This window comes from Lathyrus oleraceus, chromosome 1 (genome assembly GCF_024323335.1).
Source record: "Lathyrus oleraceus cultivar Zhongwan6 chromosome 1, CAAS_Psat_ZW6_1.0, whole genome shotgun sequence".
In the NCBI taxonomy this organism is placed as follows: Eukaryota; Viridiplantae; Streptophyta; class Magnoliopsida; order Fabales; family Fabaceae; genus Lathyrus; species Lathyrus oleraceus.
In genome coordinates this window covers 120,899,975-120,909,185 of record NC_066579.1, presented here as the reverse complement: position 1 = coordinate 120,909,185, position 9,211 = coordinate 120,899,975, and the positions used below count along the sequence as shown (strand labels likewise).

The 9,211-nt window shown below is 38.4% G+C and overlaps 1 long non-coding RNA gene across 1 annotated transcript; it reads right to left on the bottom strand.

Annotated features, from left to right (window-relative positions):
- Positions 1–5,143: 5,143 nt before the first annotated feature.
- Positions 5,144–8,498, bottom strand: LOC127121180 (uncharacterized). The gene is made up of 2 exons (XR_007803339.1): positions 6,151–8,498; positions 5,144–5,882 (listed from the first exon to the last, which is right to left on the bottom strand). It is a non-coding gene; the product is annotated as an uncharacterized LOC127121180 (long non-coding RNA).
- Between the last annotated feature and the right edge of the window lie 713 nt (positions 8,499–9,211).

Sequence of the window (9,211 nt, the reverse complement as noted above, 5' to 3'; positions counted from 1 at the left end):
CCAGGGAACAACTTCAACCTTGAATTAAATAATAATACCAGTTGTCCTTCATGAAGTTCTTTCTTCTGAATGCGTCTGTCGTGGCATGTTTTGGTTTGTTCTTTGTATATCTTGGCATTCTCATATGCTCGATTTCTGAATTCTTCTAGCTCTTGTAATTGAAGAACCCGAGATTTCCCCGCTTTGGACAGATCATAGTTGAGAAATTTGGTAGCCCAGAATGCCCTGTGCTCGAGTTCGAGCGGCAAATGACAAGTTTTACCGTAGACCAGTTGGTACGGTGACATACCTATGGGGGTTTTGAACTCTGTTCGGTATGCCTAGAGTGCATCCTCTAGCTTGATTGACCAATCTTTTCGTGATGGACAAACAGTCTTTTCCAGAATCTGCTTAATCTTCCGATTTGACACCTCAACTTGTCCACTTGTCTGGGGATGGTATGGTGTGTTGATTTTATGCTTTATATTGTATTTCCTTAGCAGGTTCTCCATCAACTTGTTCAGAAAGTGGGTACCTTCGTCACTAATTAGTGCTCTTGGTACCCCAAACCGAGCGAAGATACAATTCTTTAGGAAATTGATCACTACTTTCGCATCATTCGTGGGTAGTGCTACTACCTCCACCCATTTTGACACATAGTCAACTGCGACCAGAATGTATTGCTTTCCAAAGGACGGTGGGAAGGGTCCCATAAAATCTATACCCAATACATCGAACAATTCTACCTCTAACATGGCATTCTGAGGCATCTGATTTCTCTTTGATATGTTTCCTGTTCTCTGACATCTGTCACACTCTTTTACTATCTCTTGTGCATCTCTGAACAGTGTAGGCCAGTACAGTCCAGACTGGAGGACTTTTGCTGCGGTTTTATCTCCGCTAAAATGTCCTCCATATTCTAAGTTGTGACAAGCTTTTAGGATGTCCCTTTGCTCTTCCTCCGGAACACATCTCCTCACCAGGCCATCTATTCCCTTTTTGTACAAGAACGGATCGTCCCACACATAAAACCCGCAATCATGCAAAAACTTTTTTCTTTTGTTAGAGTCAAAGTCATCAGGTATTAGTCCACCTACCACAAAGTTCGCGTAATCCGCGAACCAGGGGATATGCGTAATGGCTAGAATACGTTCGTCGGTGAACTCATCTCTGATGGGGTGTCTTTCTTCTATTTCTTGAATTGAAGTCATCTGAGACAAGTGATCAACAACAGTGTTTTCACTCCCTTTCTTGTCTTTGATTTCCAGGTCGAACTCTTGTAGCAGTGGGATCCATCGCAACAACCTTGGTTTTGATTCCTGTTTGGCAAAAAGATATTTTAAAGCTGCATGGTCAGTATACACAATTACCTTTGATCCCAACAAATAGGATCTGAACTTATCAAAAGCATACACAACCGCCAGGAGCTCTTTTTCGGTGGTTGCATAGTTCATTTGAGTAGGGTTCAATACATGGCTTGCATGATAGATCACATGCAGAAGCTTCTCCTTTCGTTGCCCTAACACTGCCCCTACTGCATTATCACTAGCATCACACATTATCTCTAAAGGGAGAGACCAATCAGGGGTAATAACTATGGGGGCTGACACAAGTTCCTTCTTCAGGGTCTCGAAGGCTTGCCTGCACTCTTTGTCAAAAAGGAATGGTGTATCCTTCACCAGTAGACTAGTTAGTGGTTTTGCGATCTTGGAGAAATCTCTTATGAACCTGCGGTAAAACCCCGCATGTCCCAAGAAGCTCCAGATGCCTTTTTCATTTACCAGAGGTGGTAAATTATCTATTACCTCGACTTTTGCTATGTCCACTTCGATACCTCGATTGGAAATCTGTATCCCAACACTATACCTTCACGCATTACGAAATGGCACTTTTCCCAATTCAGGATCAAATTTGTTTGCTGGCATCTTTCTAACACAAGTGACAAGTTAGTTAAATATTTATCAAATGAAGAACCGAATACTTAAAAGTCATCCATAAATACTTCCATATGCTTTTCGAGCATGTCAGCAAAGATTGATGTCATACACCTTTGAAAAGTGGTCGGTGCGTTGCACAACCCAAATGACATTCTTCGATAAGCGAAAATGCCATAAGGGCATGTGATTTCAGTCTTCTCTTGATCTTCAAGGGCAACCGCAATCTGGTTGTACCCCGAGTATCCATCTAGGAAACAATAATAATCATGTCCAGCTAGCCTTTCCAGCATTTGATCAATGAATGGTAACGGAAAGTGGTCCTTTCGTGTTGCCATGTTTAGTCTCCTGTAGTCTATGCATACTCTTTAACCTGTAACAATTCTAGTCGGAATTAACTCATTCTTCTCATTTTTTATCACCGTAGTGCCCCCTTTTTTTGGTACCACATGGACTGGACTTACCCATGAACTATTGGAAATAGGATAAACTAACCCTGCATACAACAACTTTACAACCTCTTTGCGTACCACTTCTTTCATGGCTGGGTTAAGTCTTCGTTATGCTTGCACCACCGGTTTGTGATCATCTTCTCCTCATCTTCGGGCATTTCCACAATGACGAAGTCAACTGGGAAAACAAACTTGTCAATTTTTACAAGAACGTCTTCTACAATCCCATAAGGTTGCCTAACAGAGCGATCCGCAAACTAAAGTGTCATTTGAGTATCTTGAACGGTGCCAATGCCTAATTTCTTATAAATGGATAGTGGCATCAAGCTTACACTTGCTCCTAAGTCAATCAGAGGCTTCTTGAATTTTCTATCACCAATAGTGCATGGAATAATAACCGATCCCCTATCTTTCTTCTTTATTGGGATTTTCATACCTTGCAGAATGGCACTACATGTTTCAGTCAGGATGATTGGGTCTATATCAGTGGAACGCTTTTTGGAGATGATGTCTTTCATGAACTTGACATATATTGACATTTGTTCTAATGCCTCAAAAAAAGGAATGTTTATTTCAAGCTTTTTGAACATTTCCAGGAACCTCTCAATTTTTTTTCATGTTGATCTTTCTTCCTCTGTCTTGGAGGGTAAGGGAGTTTGATGACTGGTTTTGGAACCTTTTCTTTCTCCTTGACAGGTGGCAGCACCACTTCTTCATCTGGTTCATTGGTTTCCTTGATTTCTAAATCCACTTCTAACAATCCATCTTCCTCCACATTGTTTTCTTTTGTTGACTTCCCACTTCGGGTTACGACAACGTTAACATTGTTATGTTCCCGCAGATTTGTTACCGTACCACTGGGTAGGGTCCCCGGGGCTTGAGAATTTGAAGCTAATTGTTGTGCTATCTGACCCATTTGGACTTTGAGATTTTTTATGGAGGCAATGGTGTTTTTCTGATTGGTTCTAGTTTCTTCTTGAAACTGCATGCTGTGGGTGCTTGTTATTTTTGTTGTTGTTGATATTGAGTCTGATATTCCCCTGTACCTTGTTGCGGAACATTCCCTCTTTGATCTTTCCAGGAGAAATTCGGATGATTCTTCCAACCTGGGTTGTAAGTGTTAGAGTAGGGATTATTCTGCTTCAAGAATTTGATCTCTTCAATTTGTTGGGGGGTAGCAAAGCAATAGACCGTATGATGAGGTCCATTACAGATTTCACGAGTGCTAGCCTGAGCCGGATGGACCCGAGCTATCTGTTGAGTACCTATATTCATAGCTTTCAACTTTTTGTCTACTTCGGCAGCAATTGTGTCTTCCAGACAAATTTTATTTGTCTCTAATTTTAGATCAATCACCCCCTCTGGCTGACTAGTACACCTTTCGTATAATTCTAGATGCTCATTGGCAGTTATTGCTTCAATAATCCTCTTAATACCAGTGGTTGTTGAGAAATTTGTTGAGCCACCAGCTACTGTATCAATCAACTGTTTTGTTTTTATTTTCAGCCCGTTAACGAACATCTGCATTTGTTCGGTCTGATCCATATTATGAGTTGGACACGCTACTAAGACCCTTTTGAATCTTTTGTAGGCGTCTCCCAATGATTCACCATCCTTCTATTTGAAATTAAGGATTTCATACATTTTTCTCAAGAATACTGATGCTGGAAAGTACTCATTTAAGAATGCAGTTTCCATCTCTTCCCATGATGTGATACTGTTGGCTGGAAGAGAGTAAAACCATTCTTCCGCATCTTTAGCTAAACTGAACGGCAACATTCTTAATTTTTTTGCTTCATCAGTATGATCATCAATTTTCAACGTGGTGCTCATGGTAAAAAATCTTTGCAGGTGTTTGTTGGCATCTTCATTAACCTTTCCGGTGAAAGGTTTTCTTTCCAATTGATTGATTATGCTAGGATGTAGTTGAAAATTAGTCACATTCACCGGTTGGTTGAGAATGGTCAGTTGACCACCCAATGTGTTTGCACCTCCATAGTCACCTAGGAGTCTTTCCGGAGGTGGAAGAGGTGGAATTGGAGGAACTTCAGCCATTGGTTCTTTGACTTCGAAGTGATTAGAGGTACTTTCTTCTTTGGAATCCACTCTTGCGTTTCTGCGTCTTCGGTGAAGGGTTCTCTCGATCTCTGCGTCAAAAAGAAATTTAGCTGAGGGTTTTCCTCGCATACACAAATTAGTCAATTATAAATGACAAAAAAATAATTTTATTGCAGAGCAACAAAATTTTAATGGAATTTAAAATTAAACTCTATATTTTGGCAGTCCCCGACAACGCGCCAAAAACTTGATCGGAAAAATAGCAAGTGTACTATTTTGTCTATTATAGTAATAACAGGTAAATTCCCTGAATGTCGATCTCAAGGACTGCACATCAATATCGAGTTCAACTTATCATTCAATTAAACAAAAAGTATGAATTGGGTTTTTAGATTCAAAATTCTAAAAATAAAGGCAAAGGCAAATACTAATGAAAATAAGGTTTGCAAGGTAAGAGGAACAATGCCAGAGAAGGTGTATGAGTTATCCCTGTAATAACTCTGAGTCACTATTGCATCAACAAATATCAATAACTATCAGTTCTCAAATGCATTTTCTCCCAAGTCCTTGGTGAGAAAACCTTTAATTAATCTACCCTAATTTCTATGTCCATAGGCAATTAAGGTGAAGTTAAGCTTTATTATATCAAGAACACTCTGGTTCATACAGGGTATCCCTAGTCCTAGGTGATACCTACTGCAGAGTAACCTTATGAAAACCTTATCAATGGCGGTCCAGCCTAATTGATAACCATAAAAAAATCTCAATTGGTCAGAAAGAGAAAGCATTAAACACATCAAAAGGTTACCGTAAGAATAATATTATAAATGCAAAAGTATACTCAATTTCGTTACAATTCTAAATCAGGGACACCCCCTAGCATTGGGGGGTTTAGCTACTCATATTGTTCAAAACAAATACAAGATAAAAATTACACATTACAAGTATTTGGATGACTTCGATCTTCAATCGCTTCCGCTCATGAAAACCTTCAGCTCTCAGAAGTCCTTACTCTCTATAATACTTGATTTCTTGACAATACTGTGTTTTGCCTCGTTCCAAGATGATCTTTTCTTAGGTAGGAGGTCCTCTTTTATAATGAAAATTCCAAGCAACAGGTGGACATGTCCAAAAATCTCTCTGCAAGCCCGATGAAAATGGCAAATTTTGATCCTGGGCTAACACGGTCCGTCTCAGCTGTCACGGGTGGCCGTGTCAGCCTACTACTTCCTATGGCACGCCCAATGCTTCCTTGACACGGCTGGGGATGCTTCCTGACACGACCCGTGTTAGCTGAAATGGGTGGCCGTGTGAGGCTACTGTTTTTTTTTCTTTGCAAGCTCTTTTTGCCTGACACGGGTGGCCGTGTCAGGCCTCCTGTATCGGGGTTTTTTCACTCCTTTGCTTGTCGAAATTCCGCATTGTCCCGCTCCGAGTTCCTCGGTTCTTCTACCTGGACCTGTCGGACAAAAACACAGATATCTCACGCGTAAAATCATAAAAATATAAGTAAAATATAACAATGAATGGAAATGCTTAATTATTATACTATAACTAAAATTGCCTTGAAAAGTACTAAAATGCTTGCACAGTGTCTCAAAATCCTCGGTTTCTTGTCGGACCAGTAACAAAGACTTAATGAAAATGGTGACTGATCACCATCCAAATAGTGTACAAAAGGTACACAAAAGTAGCCTTTAACAGCAGAGAACAAAGTCGAGATTTACCATGGGTGCAAAAAAGAAACAGGTCTTCCAAATCAAAAGACCGAGTATAGAGGTTAACCATTTTCCCAAACCAATTCCATAAGCTTTTGGCAAAAGCACAATCAAATAACAAGTGTTTAATATATTCTTCATTGGATCTACAAAAGCAACAAATTGAAGCAAATTTGCAGCCACGATCCTTGAGCAAATTGTCCGTAGGAAGCTTTTGGTGAATCAACATCCAAACCAAAATACACTTAGAAAGGGTAATATCCTTACACCAAACCTCTTTATCCCAATGCAAATTAAGAATGGGGGAGGACTTGAAAAGATAAGCATCCTTCTTCAAGGTGAGGGACCCATAATTAGAATTGGGCCAAATTAATATATCAACTTCCTGAACCTCCGAGGCAAGAAAAATAGGCAATCTATTGGTGAGAAAAAGAAATTTCCAAGAAGGAAGACTTCATTTAGCATCAAGAATAAAATCAGAGACTTTTGAATATAAGTTAATTCCTTGAGAAATCAGAGTCTCCTTTCTACTCTCCAAGACCAAAGGAGAGTCGCACCATAAATCGTTCCAAAGTTGAATGTGTTTCCCCAAAACCCACGAATAATGACTGATGAGGAGCTGTAATTCAGACTTGATGCCTTGCCATACAGAAGAGAAAATATAATGTTTAATGATATCGAAAGATCTCTGAATTTCTAGCTTTCAATATGATAACCCATGATTCATCACTATTCAGCATATCCCAACCAAACTTGAAATTAGCAGCTTCATTCAAGGTAACTATCTCAAACCAAGACCCCCATTGGAGGTTGGAGTACACATTTTTTTCCAAGCCACCGTGGCAAGCTTCCTTTTAGAAACATCCCCACTCCAAATAAAATTCAGAGAGACTTTTTCAATTCATTTGATGAAGGAAACATGCCAAGGATAAATAAATATAGAGTGAGTAAACATGCTCTGAATAACCGATTTTAAATTCATAGATGATAAAAACCCTTTCCAATTAGACAACCTAGGAATAATCTTTTCCACAAGAGGTTGAAGATGAAAAGATTTGACTCTTCCTTTGAAAATAGGTAGACCAAGATAAGTGAAAGGAATAGATCCTTTGGAGAAGCCCGTCATCCTGGAAATTTTATCTAATATTCTATCAAACATAGAGCCTGAAAAAATAGAACAGAGAACTTGACATCAAGTAAAATAGGATGGTGATCCGACCTAAGCTTGTGAAGAGTGAAGGTCGAAATTGAGTTACAAGCAATCAACAAATTTTGGTTGCAAAAGATTCCGTCAAGCTTTCTTTCCACAATATTAATTCTAGATCGGCCATTGCACCAGGTGTAATAAGAACCATTGACAGGAATGTCGATAAGACTCTGATTAGTACATACCATGAGCTATAACAGTTAAATGTATCTTGACAAATTGGACAGAATTGTCTTCAACCTTGTTTTGGAAAACTGTGAATTTTGCCACAAACTCAGCATCAGACACAATGATTATCTTGTTTAATTTATGAGCAAAACCTTTTTAAGATTTAAGAGATCAAATCAAAACAAAGACTTGAAGTTGAATCTACTCTGAAATTTACTCCTGAGACAACAATATAAAATTATAAAAAAAAAAACAGGTATCACTATGAGCTATGAAACCATTTCAGATGCTGATCTGAAATCCCGTTCTTCAACAACAATCAATTTATTGACAACAATACAAATTCACATATATGTAATTAACATATAACTTTTACATCTTTGCATAAAAAATCCAACACAGTCACACAATAATATAAAACAGAAACAGAAACATGTCCAACATTATTACAATTTTACAAAACATCATGAAAAGATAAATCAAGATCTGAATTTTCTTAACAAACTCTATTGAAAGTACCACATCTATTGTTAGGTCCACCTCCATTTTGAGAGGGCAAGCAAGTACGATAGCCTTTAACAATTGGACAGTTAACAGCAGCACCATTGTTGTTAGCTGTTTTACCTGTTTGAGTTTGACCCTGATTCAAAAGCATCCTTGCTACATGAGAACTCATCAGGAATTCAGATTCCAAATCATTGTTGATGAGGCAATCCTCTGAGGTACAACCTCCTATCTTCAATGAAGTTGTTTTGCTTAGATGTAGTTGGATCAATAAGATAAGGAACAATAGTGAAAGAGTACCCTTGTTCATTTTCTGTCTTTTTTGGAACTCAATTTTCTCTTCACACCAGAAAAATGACTTTGGATAGTTCCTTGAATAGCCCCAACAACTTGTATTGTATTTGTAATTAAATAATCATAAAATAATAAAGGAATCTTTTCCTTTTGTATATATAATCAAAAGTTTAGACCACTTGAATTTTCATAACACCGTAGAATATAAAAAACTTTATAATTAATATATATATATATATATATATATATATATATATATATATATATATATATATTATATATATATATATATATATATATATATATATATATATATATATATATATAGAGAGAGAGAGAGAGAGAGAGAGAGAGAGAGAGAGAGAGAGAGAGAGAGAGAGAGAGAGAGAGAGAGAGAGAGAGAGAGAGAGAGAGAGAGAGAGAGAGAGAGAGAGAGAGAGAGAGAGAGAGAGAGAGAGAGAGAGAGAGAGAGAGAGAGAGAGAGAGAGAGAGAGAGAGAGAGAGAGAGAGAGAGAGAGAGAGAGAGAGAGAGAGAGAGAGAGAGAGAGAGAGAGAGAGAGAGAGAGAGACTCATGTGTGCAACGACAAATAACTCGTTTGTTTTTGTTGGATCAATTTTGTACCACTTAAAAAATAGAGGTGTGCATGTTACCCTTACAATGGTAGGGTTGTAAGGGGCACTCAGCTTAATAGGTTTATAATAGTTTGTAAACGTTAGGGTTTGTCAATGGCAATGAGAAGTCTCGTGTGGTGGTTTCACGGTGGTTTTAGAGGTCCTGTTCACGTGAGGTGAGATACTATATTATGTAAGTGTGTTGCTTTAGGTGTTGAATGTGTCAGTATAGAGAGAGAGAGAGAGAGAGAGAGAGAGAGAGAGAGAGAGAGAGAGAGACTCAT